The 25,108-nt window shown below is 45.7% G+C and overlaps 1 protein-coding gene across 1 annotated transcript in view; it reads left to right on the top strand.

The window, feature by feature from the left end:
- Positions 1-18,454: 18,454 nt before the first annotated feature.
- CAB39 (calcium binding protein 39) overlaps positions 18,455-25,108 on the top strand; it is a 108,612-nt gene continuing 101,958 nt past the window's right edge. The window contains exon 1 of the mRNA XM_039469847.2: positions 18,455-18,851. The gene's annotated coding sequence lies outside the window, so the exon portion shown is untranslated. The remainder of the gene's footprint in view (positions 18,852-25,108) is intronic.

Below are 25,108 nucleotides of genomic sequence, written 5' to 3'. Positions count from 1 at the left end.
CCTGTAATCCCAGCACTTTGGGAGGCCGAGGCGGGTGGATCACGAGGTCAAGAGATTGAGACCATCCTGGTCAACATGGTGAAACCCCGTCTCTACCAAAAATACAAAAAATTAGCTGGGCATGGTGGCACATGCCTGTAATCCCAGCTACTCAGGAGGTTGAGGCAGAAGAATTGCCTGAACCCAGGAGGCGGAGGTTGCGGTGAGCCGAGATCGCGCCATTGCACTCCAGCCTGGGTAACAACAGCGAAACTCCGTCTCAAAAAAAAAAAAAAAAGGAGACAGGGTTTCACTATGTTGGCCAGGCTGGTCTCGAACTTCTAACTTCATGATCTGCCTGCCTCAGCCTCCCAAAGTACTGGGATTACAGGCGTGAGCCACCACGCCAGGCCAGGAATGGTAATTTAACAGATAGGCCTCCTTAAACTTGCTTTGCTGGAAGCTTTAATAAGGTATCTCAGAGTAGATGTTTGAAACACTCTTGAGGCTAGGAAGCTACACCAAGAACTTGACATCAAAATTGCTTCTGATGCCTATACATCTGAGCAAATTCCTCTCTTCTCAAGGACACTTCCGTATCCTACAGTTCATGGGCTTGCCAGGAAGTGACCTTCCTAACTCACCTGTAAGGCTGACAACTTCATAAGCCAGAGGGCTGGTAAGGACTGGCTCCATAAAGTCAATCCTAGTTACTTTAACATGTCAGGCAATTTCTGATTTAATGAGCATCATTCTCAAACATGGTATTTCAAGGCCGGGTGCGGTGGCTCAAGCCTGTAATCCCAGCACTTTGGGAGGCCGAGGCGGGTGGATCACAAGGTCAAGAGATCGAGACCATCTTGGTCAACATGGTGAAACCCCGTCTCTACTAAAAATACAAAAAAAATAGCTGGGCATGGTGGTGCGTGCCTGTAATCCCAGCTACTCAGGAGGCTGAGGCAGGAGAATTGCCTGAACCCAGGAGGTGGAGGTTGCGGTGAGCCGAGATCGCGCCATTGCACTCCAGCCTGGGTAACAAGAGCAAAACTCCGTCTCAAAAAAAAAAAAAAAAAAAAAAAAAAAAAAACATGGTATTTCAGGCAAAGTTTTGGGTGCATAATCAATGTTTCCAATTATATCCTGTTAACAAGGAAGGCAGATTCTCATTGAACCTGTGCAAATAATCATATTGCCACAAAATGAAGAATAGTATGAGAGTTTCTGAATTTTGGAGAGATCAGGGAGACAGAATAAGATATTTAAAAATGGTTTGTTTCTGGTTACCAAAGTCTACCAAACTGTTATGAGTCATAAACAGCTTAAGAGAAAAGAGAGCCGGGTGCAGTGGCTCAGGCCTGTAATCCTAGCACTTTGGGAGGCTGAGGCAGATGGATCACAAGGTCAGGAGTTCGACACCAGACTGGCTAACATAGTGAAATCCCATCTCTACTAAAAATAGAAAAATTAGCCTGGTATGGTGGCACATGCCTGTAGTCCCAGCTACTCTGGAGGCTGAGGCAGGAGAATTGCTTGAACCTGCGAGGTGGAGGTTGCAGTGAGCTGAGACAATGCCATTATACTCCAGCTTGGGTGACAGAGTGAGACTCCTTCGCAAAAAAAAAAAAAAAAAAAAAAAAAAAAAGAGAGGCTGGGCGCGGTGGCTCATGCCTGTAATCCCAGCACTTTGGGAGGCTGAGGTGGGTGGATCACAAGGTCAAGAGATCGAGACCATTCTGGTCAACATCGTGAAACTCCGTCTCTACTAAAAATACAAAAAAAATTAGCTGGGCATGGTAGCGCACGCCTGTAGTCCCAGCTACTAGGGAGGCTGAGGCAGGAGAATTGCCTAAACCCAGGAGGCGGAGGTTGTGGTGAGCCGAGATCGCGCCATTGCACTCCAGCCTGGGTAACAAAAGCGAAACTCCGTCTCAAAAAAAAAAAAAAAAAAAGAGAGAGAAAAGAGAAAAAGGTTCCTTATATATACAGAAAAACAGAACATTAAAATCACATCTAAAACATTGCAAACAAAACCCACCATTATTTTTTATCAGTTCATTTGGTCTTGTTGCTCTGGATTTGGGGTTAGTCATCAGCCTCTCAACTGGATTTCTAGAAATCCTGACTCAGTCCACTAGTGTGGTCTCAAAATTGTTTAAATGATGCCGCCAGAAGCTTGCACTTAAAGTACCTCACATAGACCTTTACCACGTGTCTCTGAGACAGTCCTTTGTTGAAGATGAAGCACTGTGGTCTGTAGCTGATTACAAGAGCTTTCAGAGAAGCACCAGAGTGGCTGTGCCTGTAGTCCCAGCTACTCGGGAGGCTGAGGTGGGAGGATCACTTGAGCCCAGGAGTTCTGGGCTGTAGTGCGCTGTGTCAACCAGGTGTCCACACTAAGTTCGGCATCAATATGGTGACCTCCCGGGAGTGGAGGACCAACAGGTTGCCTAAGGAGGGGTGAACCGGCCCAGGTCAGGAACAGAGCAGGTCAACACTCTTGTGCTGATCAGTAGTGGAATCAGGCCTGTGAATAGCCACTGCACTCCAGCCTGGGCAACACAGCGAGACTCCATCTCTAAAAAGAAAATAAAAATTTTAAAATTAAAAAAAAAAAAAAGACAGAGAGAGAAAAGCACCGGGGGGTGCGGGGGGGACCCTATCCATAGATGACAAAATAAAAATGTCTGTGCTTAACTTACTATTGACAATTTTCAGAAGTAAAAGATCTGCTGGGAGTTTATAACAACAATAGTGAAACTGACAGGGACATTGGTTGTTTCAGTGGTATGCAAACCAAAATAATAAAGTTAATCTAAAAACTGTTTTGGATGAAATATTTACAAACATAATGAGTAACCCTATTTGCAAAGAAGAGTGACTGCTACCTCCAATTTATAAAAACAGAAGAACATAATCTTTACAGAGAAAAAATCTTTAGGTGTAAGATATAATAATACCAACATAATAGACCACTAATATACTAAACATATTGTTAGAATATACTAAGAATATTATATAAAGATCATAAAGTGAAGAGATTCTGTAAATATGGAATACATCCTAAACATCTGCATACTAATAAAACTTCACAGGTAGGTGATGTGAGTCCCCAGTTGAAAACCCCTGGCAGGGCCAGGCGCAGTGGCTCATGCTTGTAATCCCAGCACTTTCGGAGGTTGAGGTGGGCAAGATCTCTTGAGAAGTTTGAGACCAGCCTGGCCAACATGGTGAAACCCTGTCTCTACTAAAAATATGAAAATTAGCCAGGCATGGTGGCGGATGCCTGTAATCCCAGCTACTTGGGAGTCTGAGGCATAAGAATCACTTGAACCCAGGATGTGGAGGTTGCAGTGAGCTGAGGTTACACCACTGTACTTCCAGCCTGGATGACAGAGTGAGACAAGAAGGAAGGGAGGGAGGAAGGGATGAAAGGAGAAAGGATGAGAGGAAGGGAGGGAAAACTGCTGGTCTAGGAGATGCAAGATTCAAATTAAAGACGTTTTGGCTGCGTGCAGTGGCTCACACCTGTAATCCCAGCACATTGGGAGTCTGAGGTGGGAGGATTGCTTTAGTCCAGGAGTTCAGGACCAGACTGGGCAACATATCAAATCCCTGTCTCTACAAAATATGCGAAAATTACCCAGGTGTGGTGGTGCACACCTGTAGTTCCAGCTACTTGGGAGGCTGAGGTAGGAGGACTGCTTGAACCCAGGAAGCAGAGGTTGCAGTTAGCTGAGATCGAGCAACTGTACTCCAGGCTGAGTAACAGAGCAAGACCCTGTCTCAAAAATATAAAAATAAATTTAAAAAAATTTTTTTTTTTAATTACAGAAGTTACGATTGAGTTACCACCTTAAGAGACAGTTGAAATTATGTCTGATAACAATGTTCTGTGGTTGTTTAACACCAGATAAAGCAGCACCAAGAAACATATCATGGACAATAAGGACATTGACGAATCTCTAGGAATTTTCCACACAGCATACAATTCCTGAAATATCTGCATATAATAACACTTTGCGATACAAAGTTAACATGGGCAAGACCAAGTATGTCTTCCGATTTGAAAACTCTTTCCACACAACTCATCAACAATATATCAAATAAACCTAATTATTTCTAGTACTTCTTTTCTTACAAGGTGAAAAAACTAAATCATTTCTGGTCTTTTACTCCGAAAAATCTCAAAGATAGTTTTGGGTGCAGAAGATATTATTTACGATTAATTTTGGGAAGGCAAAATAGTAAATGTTACCAGGAGACTTGAACACCTCATTAAGGTAGGATGAGCTACTGTGAAGCAATTCTTGACTACTTAAAATGACAATAAAATATTTTTAAAAACAAACATGGGAGGGAACATGATTATAAAGAATCTTACGTTTTCTGAAGCGAGAAAACTTTGTTCTCTTAAATAATCAAGAACACCAGCCTGACTAACATGGCAAAACCCTGTCTCTACTAAAAATACAAAATTAGCCAGCTATGGTGGTGTGTGCCTATAATCCTCCCAAAGTGTTGGGATTACAGGTGTGAGCCACCGCGTCCGGCCATTTTTTTTTTTTTTTTTTTTTTTTTTAAGACAGAGTCTTGCTCTGTCGCCAGGCCGGAGGACAGTGATTCGATCTTGGCTTACTGCAACCTCTACCTCCTGGGTTCAAGCTATTCTCCTGTCTCAGCCTCCCGAGTAGCTGGGACTACAGGCACACGCCATCATGCCCAGGTAATTTTTGTATTTGTAGTACAGACAGTGTTTCACCATGTCTGCCAAGATGGTCTTGGTCTCTTGACCTCATAATCCACCCACCTTGGCCTCCCAAAGTGCTGGGATTACAGGCGTCAGCCACCACTCCAGGCCCCTCAAGGACATCTTACAGTCAACATAAACCAGAGACGTTTCTTCTGGTAAAACACAGAACCTTTATTCTCTAGGCAAACTACACAGAAAGTGAAGAATACTCTTTCACAATCTTGTATTCATTTCTTTTTGCTGTGCCAATACATTACCATACACTTAAGGGGTTAAATAACACACATTTATTGTCTTACAGTTCTGGAGGTCAGAAGTCCCGAATCAGTCTCACTGGTCTAAAAGTTAAGGTGTCAGCAAAACTGATTCCTTCTGGAGACTTTAGGAAGAGAACTCATTTCCTTGCCATTTTCAGCTTCTAGGACACCTTTCATTCCTGGCTCATGGCCCCTCTTCTATCTCAAAGCCAGCAGCACAGGAGCTTCCGATCTCTTTCCCACCACTTCCCTTCCCACATCACCTGTTCCACATTCTGACTCTCCTGCCTCTTCCTTATAAGCACCATTCTGATTACACTGAGCCCACTAGAGGATCCTGGGTAATTTCCCCATCTCAAGGATCTTAATCATATCTACAAAGTTCCCTTTACCATGTAAGGTCACATATTCACAAGTTCCAGGGATTAGGATGTGGACCTCTTGGGGGTGGATGAGGGGTATTGTTCAGTCCACCACACACTACTTAATAAGGACAGACCAATACTTTTCTCATTTTAACAGAGAGAAAAATTCTAGTTTTTATCAGTATATTTAATAGTAAAGCTCTTTAAACAATCTTATAACTGGTCAGGGTGGCTCACACCTGTAATCCCAGCACTTTGGGAGGCCGAGGTGGGCGGATCACCTGAGGTCAGGAGTTCGAGACCAGCCTGGCCAACATGGTGAAACCCTGTTTCAAAAAAAAAAATTTTTTTTAATCTTATAAATAAATCCATCAAATCTTAGTAAATGTTGACCATGAGAAAACTCACTTTTCTAGAACCTTCTGTAGCTTTCTGATGTAGGTGTTTATAGCTATAAACCTGCCTCTTAGTATTGTCTTTGCTGTATCCCTTAAGTTTTTTACATTGTGTTTCCATTTTCATTTGTTTCAAGAAATTTTTCACTTTCCTTCTGAATTTCTTTATTGACTCACTGGTCACTCAGTAGCATACTGTTTAATTTCCATGTATTTGTATAGTTTCCAAAATTCCTATTATTATTGATTTCTAGTTTTAATTCCATTATGGTTAGAGAGGATACTTAACATTATTTCAATGTTTTTAAATTTTTTTTTTTTTTGAGACAAAAGTTTCGCACTCTCACCCAGGCTGAAGTGGACTGGCATGATCTCGGCTCACTGAGCCCTCTGCCTCCCAGGTTCAAATGATTCTCCTGCCTCAGCCTCCCATGTAGCTGGAACTACAGGCATGCACCATCACACCCAGCTAATTTTTGTGTTTTTAGTAGAGGCGGGGTTTCACCATGTTGACTAGGCTAGTCTTGAACTCTTCATGTTAAGTGATCTGCCTGCCTCGGCCTCCCAAAGTGCTGGGATCACAGATGTGAGCCACCATGCCAGGCCAATTTTTCTGAATTTTTAAAGACTTGTTTCATGGTCTAACATATGGTCTACGCTTAGGAATGATGCATGAGCTGAAAAGAAGAATGTGTATTTTGCAGCCATTGGATGAAATATTTTGTAAATATCTATTAAGTCCACTTGGTCTATAGCGTAGGAGTCTATAGTGCAGATTAAGTCTAAGTTTCTTTGTTGATTCCCATCCAGATGATCTGTCCAATGCTGAAAGGGGGGTGTTGAGGGCTCCAGCCATTGGTGTCTTTCTCTTTAGCTCTAACAATGCTTGCTTTATATATTTGGGTGCTTCAGTGTTGGATGTATATATTTTTACATTTCTTATATCCCCTTGCTGAATTGATCCCCATTATTATATAATTACTTTATTTGAATCTTCCTACAGTTTTTGTCTTGAAATCTCTTTTGTCTGATACAAGTATAGCTATTCCTGCTTTCTTTTTTTGAGATGGAGTCTTGCTCCGTTGTCCAGGATGGAGTGCAGTAGCACCATCTTGGCTCCACAACCTCTGCCTCCCAGGTTCAAGCAATTCTCCTTCCTCAGTCTCCCAAGTAACTGGGACTGCAGGCGCGTGCCACCATGCCCACCTCATTATTGTATTTTTAGTAGAGATGGGGTTTCACCATGTTGGCCAGGCTGGTCTTGAACTTCTGACTTTGTGATCCACCTGCCTAGGCCTCCCAAAGTGCTGGGATTACAGGTGTGAGTCACCGGGCTTGGCAGGAGTTTTATTATTAAAAGTCTTAGGGTAGTTTTATTTGGGTTAAATCTGCTTGGTGTTCTATAACCATCCTGTAGTGGAATATTGATATCTTTCTCCACATTTAAGAGGTTCTCTGTTATTGTTCCTTTCAATAAACTTTCTACGTTTAGCTCTCTCTCTCTCTACCTCCTCTTTAAGGCTAAAAACTCTTAGATTTGTCCTTTTGTGGCTATTTTCTAGATCTTGTAGGCATGCTTCATTCTTTTTTATTCTTTTTTGTCTCTCTGACTATTTTCAAATAGCTTATCTTCAAGCTCACTAATTCTTTCTTCTGCTTGATCAATTCTGCTGGTAGGAGACTCTGATATATTCTTCAGCGCATCAATTGTGTTTTTCAACTCCAGAATTTCTGCTTCTTTTTAATGATTTCAATCTCTTCGTTAAATGTATCTGATAGTATTCTGAATTCCCTCTCTATGTTATCTTGAATTTTACTGAGTTTCCTCAGAATAGCTACTTTGAATTGTCTGTCTGAAAGTTCCTGTATCTCTTTCTCTCCAGGACTGGTCTCTGGTGCCTTATTTAGCTTGGTGAGATGTTTTCCTGGATGGTCCTGATGCTTGTGTTTTCTGGTTTCTGGGCATTCAAGAGTTCGATATTTATTGTATTCTTTGCAGTCTGGGTTTGTTTATACCCATCCTTTTTGGGAAAATTTCCAGGTATTCAAAGGGACTTGGGTGTTGTCATCTAAGTTTTCGGTCACTGCTACTATGTCAGTATTAGGGGGTACCCCAAACCCAGAAATGCTGCAACTTGTGTAGATTCATAGACATACCACCTTGGTGGTCTTGGGTAAGATCTGGAAGAATTCTCTGAATTACCAGGCAGAGAATCTTATCTTCTTCTCTTCCTCTTTCTTTTCTTTTCTTTTTTTTTTTTTAATCTTTTTTTATTTTTATTTATTTATTTTTTTTTTGAGATGGAGTTTCGCTCTTGTTACCCAGGCTGGAGTGCAATGGCGCGATCTCGGCTCACCGCAACCTCCGCCTCCTGGGTTCAGGCAATTCTCCTGCCTCAGCCTCCTGAGTAGCTGGGATTACAGGCACGCGCCACCATGCCCAGCTAATTTTTTGTATTTTTAGTAGAGACGGGGTTTCACCATGTTGATCAGGATGGTCTCCATCTGTTGACCTCGTGGTCCACCCGCCTCGGCCTCCCAAAGTGCTGGGATTACAGGCTTGAGCCACCACGCCCGGCATTCTTTTCTTTTCTTTTTTTTTTTTTTTTTTTGAATTTCACTCTGTCACCCAGGCCGGAGTGCAGTGGCATGATCTCGGCTCACTGCGACCTCCACCTCCCGGGTTCAAGCAATTCTCATGCCTCAGTCTCTTGAGCAGCTGGGATTGCAAGCATGGGCCACCATGCCAGGCTAATTTTTGTATGTTTTGTAGAGATGGGGTTTTGCTATGGTGCCTAGGCTAGTCTTGAACTCCTGGACTCAAGCAATCCTCTCTCCTCAGACTCCCAAAGTGCTGTGATTACAGGCATGAGCCACTGTGCCCAGCCCCTTTACTTTCTTTCAAACAGAGTCTCTCTGTGCTGAGCTGCTTGGAACTGGGGGAGGGGTGATGCAAAGTGCCATTGTGGCCACCACCACTGGCACCATGCTGGGTCAGACTTAAAGCCTACACAGCACTGGGTCGTGCCCAACACCCACAGTTACCACTGCCTGGCTACCACCTGTGTTCCCTCAAGGCTCTAGGGTTCTACAATCATCAGGTGGTAAAGCCAGCCAAGCATATGTTCTATCAGGTGGTAGAGGCCATCCAGGAGGCAGGGCCTGGAATGGAAACCTCAGGCATCTATCTGGTGCTCTATTCCACCGTGGCCCACAGTAAATACTGGCTGGCTGCTGTCAGTGTTCATTCAAGGCCCAAGGGCTCTTTGGTCAGCTTATGGTGACTGCTGCCAGGTTTAGGACTCACCCTTCAGGGCAGGTCCAAAAATGCCATCCAAGAGCCATGGCCTGGAATCAGGGACCCTAAGAGCCTGTTTGCTGCTCTGCTCCCTTGAGGCTGAGCTGATACCTAAGCTGCAAGACAAAGCCCCCTTGACTCTTCCCTCTCCTTTCCTCAAGCAGACGTATTCTCTCCCTGCAGCCACCACAGCTGAGGGTGCAAAATCCCAAAATCACTGTGCTTTCCCCCCACCCCCAAGAGCAGATTCTCTTTGCGCCCCATGGTTACTGCCAGGGGATGGGCATGGGGGACATCAGCAATTCAAGACCGTCTTTCCTACCCTCTTCAGTGTCTCTTTCAGGGACATGAAATTAAAACCAGGTGCTATGATCGCTCACCTAATTTTTGGTTCTTAGGAAGGTGCTTTTTGTGTGGCTAGCTGTTCAATTTGGTGTTTCTGCAGGGAGGACAATCATGGGATGCTTCTTTTACTTTTTTTTTTTTTTTTTTTTTTTTGAGAAGGAGTCTCACTCTGTTGCCAGGCTGGAATACAGTGGTGCAATCTCGGCTCACTACAACCTCCGCCTCCTAGGTTCAAGCGATTCTCCCACCTCAGCCTTCCAGGTAGCTGGGATTATAGGCACCTGCCACCACATCCAGCTGATTTTTATACTTTTAGTAGAGATGGGGTTTCACATGTTGGTTGGCCAGGCTGGTTTCAAACTCCTGATCTCACATCCTGGACTTCTACATCCATCAGAACACCAAGTACTACCTCCTAAATATCTTTTTTCTAATGGATTCACTTTTACCTATGCCCATTGCTGCAATCCTAGCTCAGGCCCTCGTTACCCCTTCCCAGAATGAGAACAACCCCCTAGTGGTCTCACGGCCTTTAATCTGGCCTTCCTCTCAACCTCAGAACTCACCAGGATCAGAGTACCAAATCTACAGTACACATTAGAGCGTGTCACTCAGTGGCTTAAAGTTTCAACACCCACCTACCTAATCCACCCTCACTATCTTCATGTTGAAACCCAATCTCCTTAATATGGATGGCATGGCTCTTCAAGACTGTCCCTTTGCTTATCTTTCCAACTTTATCTGATGCCAATTCCCTTTCTCAAACTCTAAGCTCTATATAATTAACTACATTAACTACTCATATGACGTTCCCTAAATTCACCATGCTTTTGGTGCTATTTGCATGATTTTCCTTGAACATTTTCCCCCATCTTCACTTGACTAAGTCTTTTTTTTTTTTAAGACGGGGTTTCACCGTGTTGGTCAGGCTGATCTTGAACTCCTGACCTGAGGTGATCCACCTGCCTTGGCCTCCAAAGTGCTTGGATTACAGGCATGAGCCACCATGCCCGGCCAAGATGGGGTTTCACCATGTTGGTCAGGCTAGTCTTGAACTCCCTACCTCAGGTGATCTGCCTGCCTTGGCCTCCAAAGTGCTTGGATTACAGGCATGAGCCACCACGCCCGGCCTTCACTTGACTGTCTTATCCACATTTCACATCTCATTCTTCCGTAGTTGTCTTTTTTCTTTTGAGACGGAGTTTCGCTCTTGTTACCCAGGCTGGAGTGCAATGGCGCAATCTCGGCTCACCGCAACCTCTGCCTCCTGGGTTCAGGCAGTTCTCCTGCCTCAGCCTCCTGAGTAGCTGGGATTACAGGCACGCGCCACCATGCCCAGCTAATTTTTTGTATTTTTAGTAGAGACAGGGTTTCACCATGTTGACCTGGATGGTCTCGATCTCTTGACCTCGTGATCCACCCGCCTCGGCCTCCCAAAGTGCTGGGATTACAGGCTTGAGCCACTGCGCCTGGCCAGTTGTCTGTTTTTTTGTGTGTCTTTCCAGGACTATAAACTCACTGACAGCAAGGATCACAGATTATTCAAGTCTCTCATTCTCACTGTGCTCAGTAATTATTTACTCTCGATAAGTATTTATTGAATAAACAAAGTTTCATTGAGATTTGGAGCAGGTTGGGTGAGTCTGAGGGTGTGGGTTGGGTGGGTGGATGGGAGGAGCAAAAGATAACTAGAGCTCAAGCTTCAAAGGTAGAGTCCTTCAGTTGCAGTATCCAGGGTGGGGCTAAACAAGTGGCTTTTGAAGTGGAATAGAAGTGAAGGTCACAGGGGCAGAGAATACAAGGGAACTATGATCCATAGATGGGATAAGTGGCAGTTGTGTTGCCCAAGAGAAGTCAGGTCGGGCACCAGGTGGGGTGGGGAGGGAAGCTGTGAGTCAGACTCCAAAGTCCTTTCAGAGATGGTCTGATTAAGGCAGAGAAGTTCCTCCATCCTACCTCCAAGCTTCATAGGGGATAGGAAAGGAAATTAAAGTGATGGAAGACTCACAGGGAGCCAGGGCTGACTCAAGAATGAAGACACTGCCTCGTATCTGCCTGAGATCTGCGGGCCCTTATTAGAGAATGAAGGTCCTCTGTTTAAAAGCGTTTCATGATGAACAGGTGGGAGAATTTGCTAGAAAATGGTTGTGGCTACAGACAGGTGCTTGTTTTGTTTTGTTTTGTTTTGTTTTGTTTTGACAGGTTTCACTATTCTTGCCCAAGCTGGAATGCAATGGTGCCATCTTGGCTCACTGCAACCTCTGCCTCCCGGGTTCAAGTGATTCTCCTGCCTCAGCCTCCCAAGTAGTTGGGACTACAGGCACACAATGCCCAGCTAATTTTTGTATTTTTAGTAGAGACCAGGTTTCACCATGTCAGTCAAGCTGGTTTCGAATGCCTGACTTCAGGTGATCTGCCTACCTCTGCCTCCCAAAGTGTTGGGATTACAGGCATGAGCCACCCCGCCCAGCCTACAGAGAAGTATTTTAATAGATGAACAGGTGGAAGAATTTTCTAGAAAGTGGTTGTGCCTACAGAGAAGTATTTTAATAGAAAAGTATTCCCAGAGAGCCCAATAGAAGGGTTTAGAAGATATCTCCAAGTATAAACTCAAGTGGTCAAATGACATGCTTTCTTCCAGTTTGGTTTCGGAATTTGTTACAAACCCCTGTATCAGAAATTTCTACTGTCTTGCTGCTATAATTCTCAGCTGTTTTTCCCAGTTAAGACATTGATCTGGACCCTTACTTTCACCCTTAAAGCAAAGCAATCAAAGCCCTACATATGGGATTACTCGCCCCTAGGGATTCTTTTATTCTGTGGGAAACTGAGTCCACATTTGTTTTTGTGGAATGTCAGCACAATAAAAGCCTCTCTTTGGGACTACGGTTACAAAGAATTCTCATCTTAAAAAAAAGAAGGCTGGGAGCGAGGGCTCACACCTGTAATCCCAGCACTTTTGGAGGCCGAGGTGGGCGGATCACCTGAGGTGGGGAGTTCATGACCAGCCTGACCAACATGGAGAAACCCCATCTCTACTACAAATACAAAATTAGCTGGGTGTGGTGGCACACACCCGTAATCCCAGCTACTCGGGAGGCTGAGGCAAGAGAATTGCTCGAACCCAAGAGGTGGTGGTTGCGGTGAGCTGAGATCGCACCATTGCACTCCAGCCTGGGCAACAAGAGCGAAACCCCAACTCGGAAAAAAAATAAATAAATAAATAAGGGAAGGAAAAAAGCTGTGTTGGTAAAGTCCTAATGAACAAAGTTTCAAAATTTGGCATCACTTGCGGTCTTACCTGTGAGGGCTGGTCACCTTCCCTCCACCCTTCTTCGGTTAGCAAAGAGGAACCGGATGATGGGCAGCTTGCTCCTCCGCATTTCCAGGGCTGCAGGATGTTTCCTTGGCTGGTTTGTCTCTGAGTCCAGCCCCACAAGGCCCGTGGGCCTCCCTCTCAGTGAGAACAGCTGGTTTTCTAACAGCATCCAATATGCTTGAGATAGACTGCGCTTGGTTGGGGTGGACTTTACTTTTTACGTGCTGACATTTTACTTATATTTCGTATTTTGTAGTGAGGTTTTCCATCTATCTGCCTATCTAGGTTAGTGAGCAAGTTTAGTCTAGTTTTCTTTTTTTGCGTTGCATTTATTGAGGTTGTGGTGTGCCAATAATCAGAATAACATTAGTATTTGGCTGGGCAAGGTGGTTCACACCTGTAATCCCAGCACTTTGGGAGGCCAGGGTGGGTGGTTCACCTGAGGTCAGGAGTTCGAGACCAGCCTGGCCAATATGGTGAAACCCCATTTCTACTAAAAATACAAAAATTAGCCGGATGTGGTGGTGGGCACCTATAATCCCAGCTACTTGGGAGACTGAGGCAGGAGAATTGCTTCAACCTGGAAGGCAGAGGTTGCAGCGAGCTGAGTTGGTGCCATTGTATTCAAGCCTGGGAGACAGATTGAGACTCCATCTCAAAACAAACAAAAAGCAGTATCTTCCTCCACCCCTCCCCATCTCAGCTTGTTAGAAATGCAGAATGAGGGGTCCACTCCAGACCACTAAAACCATTATCTACATTTCCACAAGATCCCCTGGATGGAATTACAAATTCACATAGTTCGAGAAGCTGCCCCAGGCCTTATTCCTGAAAAACACTCCATCCATAATCTCAGGAGCAAGCGACCTGGCTCTCCAACCGAACTGGCTCTCCAACCACCGGTTCTTCTTTCCAGCTCACTCCCTTACCATGCCGATCCCAGCTGAACCTTGATCCTGCCACCTTCACATGGACTGCTCTCCTCCCACAACCCCTCCTCACTTCCTCCTGGACAGGCGTGGATTCAACATTCCACAGTAATTATTACCACCTTATTGTACCTTCCTTTCCTCTGCCTCCCTCCATGGAACTACCTAGCAAAAACAACCCTGGTGGAATCGAATTCATCACCTTTGCAGCAAAATGTGCTGCTGAAAAACACGGAATAAGCCAGCTGACTGGTCCTTTACACCTGCTCCTGCCGCCTCGAACCTGCAACACCTCCTCCCTCTCTGTACTGAGCAAATGAATGAACGACTGTTCTTCCTGTTTCCCAGAGAAAATGGAAGCCCTCGGAAGTGACTGTCTGCAAGTTCCAGGAAGCTCGTCTGCCTGGCTCTGCATCGTGCCCACACTCCCTGCCTGCCCTCCTGGTGCGGCGACCTCATCTGCCATGCTCCTATCCAAGGCCGCACCTTCCAGTGCACTCTGCGTCTTTCCCTTCTCACTCTTCTCACTCACTCAGGGACAGCTCTCCAGAAAACACTCCACGACCCTCATCGTCACACTTTCCCTCTCTACTGAATCATTCCCACCAGCATTTAAGCACACTGGAATTGCTCCCAATCCAAAACCAAAACTAAATGAAATAAAACGAAACATTTGCTTGGACCCCACATTCCCTCCAGCCACCACGCCATTTCTCTGCTCCTCATTAGCAACAAAACCTCATGAAGACGTTATCTACACCAACGGTCTCTCTTTCTAGAGTCCCCATTCTTTCTAGAGACTTTCTAGGTCTTGTCTGTCCATCCTTCTTTCCTTCTTTCCTTCCTTCCTTTCTCCCTCGTTCGCTCTCTCTCTCTCTCTCTCTCTCTCTCTCTCTTTTTTTTTCTTTCTGTGACAGAGCTGTGCTCTGTAGCTCAGGCTGGAGTACAATGGCACAATCTCAGCTCACTGCAACCTCCGCCTCCCGAGTTCAAGTGATTCTCCTGCCTCAGCCTCCCAAGTAGCTGCGGTAACAGGTGTATACCATCATGGCTGCCTAATTTTTTATATTTAGTAGAGACAGGGTTTTGTGATGTTGGTCAGGTCGGTCTTGAACTCCTGACCTCAGGAGATCCACCTGCCTCCACCTCCCAAAGTGCTGGGAGTAGAGGCGTGAGCTACCACGTCCAGCCAGTCTCATTCTTTCTAAAGACCACTCCAATTAGACCTTGCTACTTTCCTCTCCACCGAAACAGTTCTTACCAAGGAGTGGCCTCGCTGGAGCTGAGACCAATGACCAATAGTAAACTCACTTAACTATAAGCCGCATTTAGCAGCAGAGATCCATCCTCCCCACTGAAAGGTGGCTTCCTTCCAGCAGATGGCTTCCTTCCTTCCTTCTTATTTTTTTTTATTTTTTGAGACATAGTCTCGCTCTGTCACCCAGGCTGGAGGGCAGTGGTGTGATCTTGGCTCACTGCAATTCCGTTTCCCTGGTTCAAGTGACTCTCCTGCCTCAGCCTCCCAAGTAGCTGGGATTACAGGTGTGCATCACCATGCCCCACTAATTTTTGTATTTTTAGCAGAGACAAGGTTTTACCACGTTGGCCAGGCTGGTCTCAACCTCCTGGCCTCAAGTGATCCACCTGCCTCTGCCTCTCAAGGTGCTGGGATTTTAGGCATGAGCCACCATGCCTGGCCCGATTTTCCTGGATATCTTCCTACCACACTGGCTCCTCCCTCTCAGGGTTCTTTGCTGTTTCCTAATTATTCCCTGACTTGTCATTGTTGTGGGACTGGGCTTAGCACTAACACTCACATCCTAAAGAATCTCACTGGCCGGGCGCGGTGGCTCACACCTGTAATCCCAGCACTTTGGGAGGCTGAGGCGGGTGGACCACGAGGTCAACAGATGGAGACCATCCTGGTCAACACGGTGAAACCCCGTCTCTACTAAAAATACAAAAAATTAGTTGGGCGTGGTGGCATGTGCCTGTAATCCCAGCTACTCAGGAGGCTGAGGCAGGAGAATTGCCTGAACCCAGGAGGCGGAGGTTGCGGTGAGCCAAGATCGCACCATTGCACTCCAGCCTGGGTAACAAGAGTGAAACTCCGTCTCAAAAAAAAAAAAAAAACCAAAAAACAAACAAACAAACAAAAAAAAGAATCTCACTGTCCAAAGGTTTTACCTACTCTGAGAACTGCCAAAATTCTATCTCTGGCCCAGACTTCTTCTCTGAACTCTTTTTTTTTTTTTTTTTTTTTTTTGAGACAGTGTCTTGTTCTGTCACCTAGGCCTGAGGGCAATGGCAAGCTCTCGGCTCACCACAACCTCCGCCTGCTGGGTTCAAGCAATTCTCCTGCCTCAGCCTCCCAAGTAGCTGGGATTACAGGTGCACACCACCATGCCCGGTTAATTTTTGTATTTTTAAGTAGAGATGGGGTTTCACCATGTTGGTCAAGCTGGTCTCGAACCCCTGACCTTGTGATCTACCTGCCTCAGTCTCCCAAAGTGCTGGGATTACAGGTGTGAGCCACTGCACCCAGCTTCCTTTGAACCTGGATGTCCAACAGGCAGCTCAAACTTTATATGTCTCTAAATAAATTCCCAAATTCCATCCTTCACATCTGTTTCTGCTTAAATTTTCCCCATATCACCAAATTGTATCTTCCAGTTGCTTGAGGAAAAAAAATTAGAAATCAGGAAAATCCTTTTAGCTTTTTTTTTTTCTTCAGTCAGGGTCTTACTCTGTGGCCCAGGCTGGAGTGACAGTGGCACAGTTACAGCTCACTGGAGCCTTGACTCTCCAGACTTAAGTGATACTCCCACCTCGGCCTCTAAAGTAGTTGGGACTACAGGCACATGCCACCATGCCTGGCTAATTTTTATTTTTTCCATAGATAGGGGTCTCACTATGTTTCCCAGACTGGTCTCCAACTCCTGGCCTCAAGTGATCCTCCCGCCTTGGCCTCCCAAAGTGTTGGTGAGCCACCTTTTATTATTATTATTATAATTATTATTAATTATTGAGACTGAGTCTCGCTCTATTGCCCAGGCTAGAGTGCAGTGGCGCAATCTCAGCTCACTGCAATCTCTGCCTCCCAAGTTCAAGGGATTCTCATGACTCAGTCTCCCGAGCAGCTGGGATTACAGGTGCCCTCCACCATGCCTGGCTAGGTTTTGTATTTTTAGTAGAGACAGCCTTTCACTACGTTGGCCGGGTTGATCGGGAACTCCTGACCTCAAATGACCCTCCCACCTCTGCCTCCCAAAGCATTGGGATTACAGGCATGAGCCACCTTTTAAATGTCTAGAGGTGACCATTTTACTCTTCTACTGCCACCATCCAGAACCGAGCGTTATCTTCTGGCTGGCTGATTTCAATAGCCTTCTCGCTGGTTCCCCTGCTGAAACCCCCAGGCCCTTCCGACTGGTTCTCATACCACAGCCATAGGGATCCTTCTGAAATGTCAGTCCATGTACTTTCTCTGCTCAAAACCCTTCAAATTGCTTCCCAACTCCTTGAGAGTAAAAACAGGAAGGCCTAACTTTGCTCTCTAGGGCCCCACTCCTTCCTTATCTCCTACCCTCTCTGGGGCCTCGAGCCAGCACATTCTGGCTTCAGGGCCTCGGTCCTTCGCGTCCCTCTGTCCCTCTGTCCCTCTGCCGTTCCATACAGAAAGCTCCCAGGCCCTCACTCTCTAGGAAGCCGCTCCCTGGAGGAGCACTGCAAATAACAACAGCCTGCCTTCTCTCGCCTCCTCACCCAGTGGTGTTTTTCACCAGGGCTCTTAAAACTATCCAGTATTGAACCAGGCACAGTGGCTCACGCCTGTAATCCCAACACTTTGGGAGGTCGAGACAGGCAGATCGCCTGAGGTCAGGAGTTCGAGACCAGCCTGACCAATATGAAGAAGCCCCGTCTCTACGAAAAATACAAAACTTAGCAGAGCGTAGTGACAGGCGCCTGGAATACCAGCTACTTGGGAGGCGGAGGCAGGAGAATCGCTTCAACTCGGGAGGCAGAGGTTGCAGTGAGCACTCCAACGTGGGCAAGAGCGAGACTCCATCTCAAACAAAACAAACAAACAAAAAACCCTCAATTATTTGTCAACTGTGCCAGGAGCAGAGACTGTTTCGATCACTGCCCCAGCCCCTGGCATACAGGAGGTGATAAAAAAAAAAATAGCTCAATTACACATTAATAACAAAGAAACAAAAATACACACATAAGGCATTTACATGCCAGAGCTTTGTAATGCACTGTCCAGTTCATTCTGAGGGGACCGTGGGAGGAACCACTATATTATTACACCTTTTTTTTTTTTTAATGTGCGAGGAAATCCATGCACAGGGACGTGAAACAGCCCACAGATAGCAAATGGTGGAGTAGGATTTAAATCCAGGTTGCTGATTTAAATAGGAATGTTCCCATTAATCTGGAACGTTCCGGCACTTTCTATGCTGTGTCCCCGTAGATGCTAAAATGATCTGATAGCAAGTAAGAAAGAATCGGTCTGCACAAAGTGGGCTGCGGGCCTGTCGCAGAAATAAGCTTGTAGAGTTGAGGGAGCGGTCGCTGAAAGCGAGCGTGCGATTCCCGTAGGAAGAGCGCTCGGGCGGAGAAGGGGCCGAGCCCCGCCTCGGAAGCCGCAGCGGAGGAAGAGGAACTGCGGCCTCGGCTTCTGCTTTTCTCTGCGGCCCCTCCCGTTGGGGCCTGGCGCCGACTCGCAGCGCACTGAGTCCGCCGGCCGCCCGGGGGCGCCCGAGGCGGAAGGGGGCGTTGCGGCGCCGCCCGACGTCGCGTCCTCAGCGGCTGCGCAGTGCGCACGTCAAAGCCGGGCTCGGGCCGCGAGTGGGGCGCGGGGATCGGGGAGCGGCGCGGCCTGGGAGACACAGAGCCTTCAGGCGCCGGGGCGGGGGCATCGGCGAAGGCTAAGGCGGCGTCGGGTCCCGCAGCCGCAGCCGCAACCCGAGCGAGCGCAGCAGCGCGGCGGCCGCCGCGGGAGCCCCTGGGCCGCCGTCCGCCCGCGCAGCCGCCGCCGCCGCCGCCGCGGGAGCCCGTCGCCTGGAGCAGGAGCGGGCGGAAGACAACGGAGGGGCCGAGCGTCCGAGCCACGCCGCGGGGACCGAGCGAGCAGCCCGAGGCGGCGGCGGCCGAGGACGGGGACGGCGACGACGCGGAGGCAGAGAAGGGAACGCCCAGCCCAGCCCCGTGAGTGACCCCCAGCCCGGCCCTACTCGTGGCGCGGACGCCCGCCCAGCTTCCGCCTGCCCCGCCGGGCCCTCACCGGCCCCGAGGCTGCCTCCATTTTCTCGGGTGGCGGCGGCCTCAGCCCGGATTGGCCCCGGAGCCCGTGGGAGTACCCGGGCCCGGCCTGCCCTCTCCGCCCGCCTCGGCCGGGGTCCGTCGCTGAGACGCTCCCCTTGCCTTCGCCGGCGCGGGGCGCCTGGGGGCCTGCGGTCCAGGCGCTCCTGCCGCCCCCTCTGTGGTTCTCAGGCCGGGCTGGCTGCGCCGGGCGGCCCGGGCCGGAGTCGGGAGGGCGGGGAAGTGCGGGCCGGGCCAACTGTCACCGGCAGCACCCGGGTTCCAGCGCCTCGCTCCCGCCCCTGGTAAACTTCCTGTTGTCGGGAGGCGAATACCAGCTTTGTGATCAGTTCAGGGAAATGCCTAACTGATTTCTGGTTAGGAATTGTGCGGTCGGAGCGTTCTCGAGTGCAATGGAACCAGCCCGAGCGCTGACTGCGTGCAGGCGCCGTAGTCGGCCCGCGCCGGAGGGATTCAAAGGTGAAGCCAGCCCCTGTCCCCTCCTCCGAGGAGCTTAGGCTCTGTTGTGGGAGATAAGGCGCGTACACAAATAACTGCGATACCGGGAGGGAGGTGATAAGTCCTGTGAAAGAAGGGCAGAGAGCTAGAGGGGCACCCGACGGAACCGAACCGATCACTTCTGCCTAGCAGAAACCTGGAAGGCTTCCTGGGCGGGGGGTGCCGAGCAGAGTCTTGAAGGCCTGATGGGATTTAGGAGAGGAGGGTTGCAGAAGAGTGTGGAAGGGCAGCGAAAATGAGAAGACAAAGCCTAGAAATCATGGATCATTCCGTTTGTTTGCATGGTGCATGGGGCGGGGGGTAGTGGGCTAAAGAGGTATTTTGGGGCCAGATCCTTGAATGCTGTAGAGAAGCTATTTGAGCAGCATTCTAAGAGAAACCTAGAGCTCATTTCTCAGTGACTCATAAGCCCGGAAATGTAGGCTAGGGGATATTAAAGGCGCTCTTGTGAAAGAAGAGAGAAGGAAGCCCAGTCAGGAGTTGACATTCTGTGCCTTGAATATAATGCAGTTGAGATCGATTTTGACAGCTTCCCAGATATTCCCATGCCCAGGCATAGCAAAGTACTTTTGCAGAAAGCCTCATTAGATGTCAGGCTCTTAAGAGATAATGGAAAAGTGTATATAGAATAAGCTCATCTTCATCCAGAAGGTTTTTTTGTGCGTTTGCTAACGCTAAAATGCATAAAAACTTCTTGCACTTTGTGTTAAGTGTCTACGCTTTGGAATTACCAAGCTAAACCTACATTTTTTGAGGTGGCATTTGTGTAAAATAACATAAATTGATGATTTTTTTAAAAAAATTAAATGGTTATTAATATTCTGATACAGAAAGCCGGACATAGACCTTTTTGTAGAAAGGGCAAGGCTTTCTTTATTCGTTTTTATTAATTATAAAATCTTTATAGTAGAGACAGAAGTGAAAGTGTTTAGCCCTATTTTGTGGTTTCTTCAAATTGCTAGCAAGTAATTAGCAGCTGTATTTGAAATCTAAACTCTGTGATCTGTGAAAGCAGCTTAGGGCCTATGTTTTGTAAGCATGTACTTGTTTGCCTGTGTGACAAGTGAATGCCACCTTTTTGCAGTTTAAAAATTTTCTGCATTTCGAAATAATACCTGATCTTTGTCAAAGCTTGCAAAATTCAGGGAGTACTAGAAAATCTTTGAAACATTGTCTGTATCTTACCACTTAGATTTGGTTACTGTTAACGTTTTTTGTATATTTCCTTTCCAGTCTTTTTCTGTGTGTTTTTTCTCTGCGCAACAATATATCATATGCATATAATACACATCTCCTATTAAGCTTTTCTTGTCATTAAATATCTTTATAAAAATATTTTTACTCAACAATGGAAGTCTTCTAAGTGTGTTATGTTTTTCTGACAAAGTTGTGGTTTTTTGTTTTTTGTTTTTTTTTTTCACCTCAGATGAAGTGCAGTAGTTACGCTTAATAACTAATACTGTGGACAGAACCTTTTTCTAAAGGCTACTTATTTGATATTTATTTATTTAGAGACCATCTTGCTCTGTTACCCGGGCTGGAGTACAGTGGCACAATCCCGGCTCACTGCAACCTCCACCTCCTGGGTTCAGGCAGTTCTCCTGCCTCAGCCTCCTGAGTAGCTGGGATCACAGGCACGCGCCACCATACCTGGGCAATTTTTGTATTTTTAGTAGAGATGGGGTTTCTCCATGTTGACCATTCTGGTCTTGAACTCCTGACCTTGCGATCTGCCCACCTTGGCCTCCCAAAGTGCTGGGATTACAGACAAGTGCTGCCCGGCCCATGAAGTATGTTTATTACTTTCTCTGCAACATTTGGTTCCTATTGCTTGTTGAATAAAGTTTTTATTACTTGGCAGGATGTGTGTTGTCATACTGTCTCCCACAAATGGTGATGCAGCGCCCCTTCCCACCCCCAACTTCACTCTTGAAAAATAGTCTCTATACTAGGCCCATTCATATAGGTTAACTATTTTTTGAACATACCATCACAAAGATTCATGCTGGATAGAAGTATAGAATATTTCATGAAATGATTTGTGACTGTGACAAATGGGTGTTGTTTGCTTTTTTGGTTTGTTTTCTTTTTCTTTTATATTTTTTTAGAGATGGGGTTTCTCCATCTTGGTCAGGTTGATCTCGAACTGTCTCCCTCAGGTGATCCACCTGCCTCAGACTCCCATCGTGTGTTTTGTATTTTGAGACAGGTTCTTGCTCTGTCACTCAGGCTGGAGGGCAGTGGTGGGAACGTGGCTCACTGCAACCTCAACCTCCTGGGCTCAAGCCATCCTCCCACCTCAGCCTCCCTTGTAGATGGGACCACAGGCTCACACCATTACATCTGGCTTGGCTAATTTTTGTGTTTTTTGTAGAGACAGGGTCTTGTCATGTTTCCCAAGCTGATCTTGAACTGCTGGGCTTAAGTAATCCTACTGCCTTGGCCTCCCAAAGTGCAGGGATTACAGGTGGGAGCCACTACACCTGCCTGGCTATTTGTTTTTTTAATTTCAAGGCAGCCTACTTTTCTTCATTAACGTTTTAGACTTCAGGTTCTTGCATTAAGTCAGTTTTTTCCCATGTATTTTATGTTCTGAGGGGTATTAATAAGATTTCTGTTTCGTTACATACAAAGTGAGATGCTGAGTAAGGCTGTGTACATTTCCTAAAGTTAATATAAAAGAATTGCTGAGAAAGTCCAGTGTAAGTATGGGGTTTGGTAACTTGATTTTACTTGAATATTTGTATATTGCAAATGTGTATGCCACACAGGGTCTTTATTACCTTAAAATATTTACTAAAGTTTTCTGTTTTGATCAACTTTTGTAGGATTGTAGATTTCTTTAATTAACTACCATACTTTCCCAAGAGGTTTTTTCCCAGATTGATGACTAATCACTCACAGTTTAGCCATCTGCCAGGAAAATACACAAATCCAACCTCCACAACCCCACCCTCCAAAAATAAAATTCAGTAGTCGACAGAATTTTATTTCAGGTATTATCTTTTGGTTATCTTTCTGGCATTGTTTCTATTCCAGCTCCATTTTATTTTTTAAAAAATTTTTTAAATTAGATGATGTCTCGCTCTGTTGCCCATGCTGGTCTTGAATTCCTGGGCTTATGCCATCCTTCTGTACCAGCCTTCTAAAGCAACCGAGATTATAGGCGTGAGCCGCTAAACCAGCCTCCAACTCGATATTTTAAAAGTTCAGGGCAAGTAGGGTAGCTCGTTCCTATGATGCCAGTGCTTTGGGAGGCCAAGGTGGGAGGTTTGCTTGAGACCAAGAGTTGGAGGCCAACCTGAGCAACATTACAAGACCCCATATCTACAAAAATAAATTAACTGGGCATGGTGGTGTGTGCCTGTAGACCTAGCTACTCAAGAGGCTGAGGAGGGATGGCCTAAGCCTAGGAATTTGCAGCTGCAGTGAGCTATGATCACTGCATTCCAGCCTGAGTGACAGAGCGATTCTGTGTCTCAGAAAATGTCTGTATAAAATAAAAATAATAAAAATTTTCCTCTTTTTCGTTGTTCCTTTTAATTGGGCATTTGATTTTATGAGTGTCTTTATGTGTTACAGAAATGGGACTGTGGAAGGTAGATTAATATGGATAACAGAAACACTTTGGTAAACTTTTTTTTTTTTTTTTTTTTTTGCAAACTTTGTTGTGTGATAGAATTGTGGGAAAAACACCAAATCTCTGAATCGCTAGGTTAAATTACTTGGGACTTGTTATTTAATTATTGAGGTGTAAATATCTGGCATTATGAGAGCAAGTAACTAAAATTTCACTGAGATTTAATTGCCAGTCTATCTTTTGGCCATTACTCTGAGAAGACTTGTATTAGAGCCGCCTTTAATTAAAGAAGGGATTGAGCTGTGTGAGAGTTCTTACATTATGTTCTCTTAATATAACTATCCGACCAGATGCTAACCACTACTTTTTAAAAAAATTCTCCTGCAAGGGGGTCTTGAAGTGAAAGAGACTGGGCTCGACACCCCTAATCTCTGCTTTTATCAGTCCAGAATATGGGGATGGAGCAAAGTGAAGCAAATATTTCTGCCATCACCATTTGTGGAATAGACCAGTCTGTGAATAAAATGATCAGTGTTCTGCTTCTGTTCCTCAGGCCCTCCAAGGATTATGCGAAGAGTTACTGTGGGCCTAGGTGGCAGATCATTGACTGGTGGCAATGAAATCGGGTTAACGGCTTGTTGCCATCTGCATTTTTGGGTGTGTGTGTTGTAGTCCTTAGTTGTGCCATTTCTGTCTCACTGAGCTTCCCAGTCCCATTGTGCTTTTAACTTTTAAAACAGAAGGGGTGAGGGGACAGCAGAATTGTGGTTTATAGCAGCTGTGATGTTAAGCCTGCAGAGGAAGGGAGAATGGCATGCAGAGAATTGCAAGCGGTCATTCGGGTGTGAAGTGGCTCCAAAGGAGGGAGGTAAATCCTGCCTTGGCCGTTTACGTTGACCATATCCAATGCATACCTGTGTGTATGATCTTTAATAGCTTTTGCCTTGGTACTTAGTATATGGTGTTTTAAGTTATAGATTGTGTTTGCTTGTTTATGTGTGTATTTGTATGCATATTTTCAAAGACTGAAAAAATCTAGTTAGCCATTATTTAGTGGCAGTTTGATTTTATATAGTAATTGTTCTTTGGGAGCATTATCCAGCAAAAATTGTTGAGGACCAAGGAAGTATGATACTGTTAAAAACATCACACACTTTATTTTGATAATATGTTTGTCTGAGAAACAAAATACACATTGTGTAGCTTGATCTTGATTAAGTTCCTACTTGGTGACCTTGTCTAATGAACTGTAGCTTGCTCTTTACAGGGGCTGTGGGCTCTATAACCTTAAGCAAGTTCCTTCTGTCTGGCTTGGATTCCTTGGATAATAATAAAAATAGACCATATCTGAGACGGTTGTCAGATGATTAAATGAGTCCCTACATCTGACATGCTGCCACGTATCAAATGCCTAGACATAATAAGTTTTGTGATGCCAGTGACAGGTTTTTCCAGGTGGAAGAAGCTTTAGAATTTCAGAAACAATCTAGGCAGAATGGTTTTTTCTGCAGGTGGGAACACTGAGGCAGAGTTTAGTTCACGTTGAGCTGTAACAGGTGGAGCTTTCTGAAAAGTGAAGTCTCTTTCCTAGGGCTGTAGGGCTTATTAGCCACAGGACTGAATCTGGTTCTCTTCATTCTTTGTCCAGTTTACTTGGATTAAGTTTCATACTTTATGCAGTAATGTCTTCTTCAGACCTTTTCACTAACATTTACAAATGTTGTATTCAAAATATATTAAATGTTCTTAGGCATGTATTTCTTTTTTTAAGGTTTAATATACTAATATTCATAATAATTGTGATGTAGCTGCAAGTTTTTTGGGAGGGGTGTAAGAAATAGATGAACAAGAGAGATTAACAAAATTAGTTAGGTTGGGGGAACAAATTACCATTTAGATCTAAATGTTGGAAAACCTCTTAGTATTGTCCCCAGCATCATTATTGATGGGAAACCAAAGTGAGGGATTTGTCCAGGATCACACAAACATTGCACAGTTGAGCCAGGATTTGAACCTAGGTCTGCCTCACTTCAAAATATGTGCTCCCTGAACAGAATATGACTCC

The sequence above is a fragment of the Saimiri boliviensis genome, chromosome 5 (genome assembly GCF_048565385.1).
Source record: "Saimiri boliviensis isolate mSaiBol1 chromosome 5, mSaiBol1.pri, whole genome shotgun sequence".
Lineage (NCBI taxonomy): Eukaryota > Metazoa > Chordata > Mammalia > Primates > Cebidae > Saimiri > Saimiri boliviensis.
The sequence above is the reverse complement of the archived record's forward strand: the minus strand, read 5'-3'. Positions and strand labels throughout refer to the sequence as shown.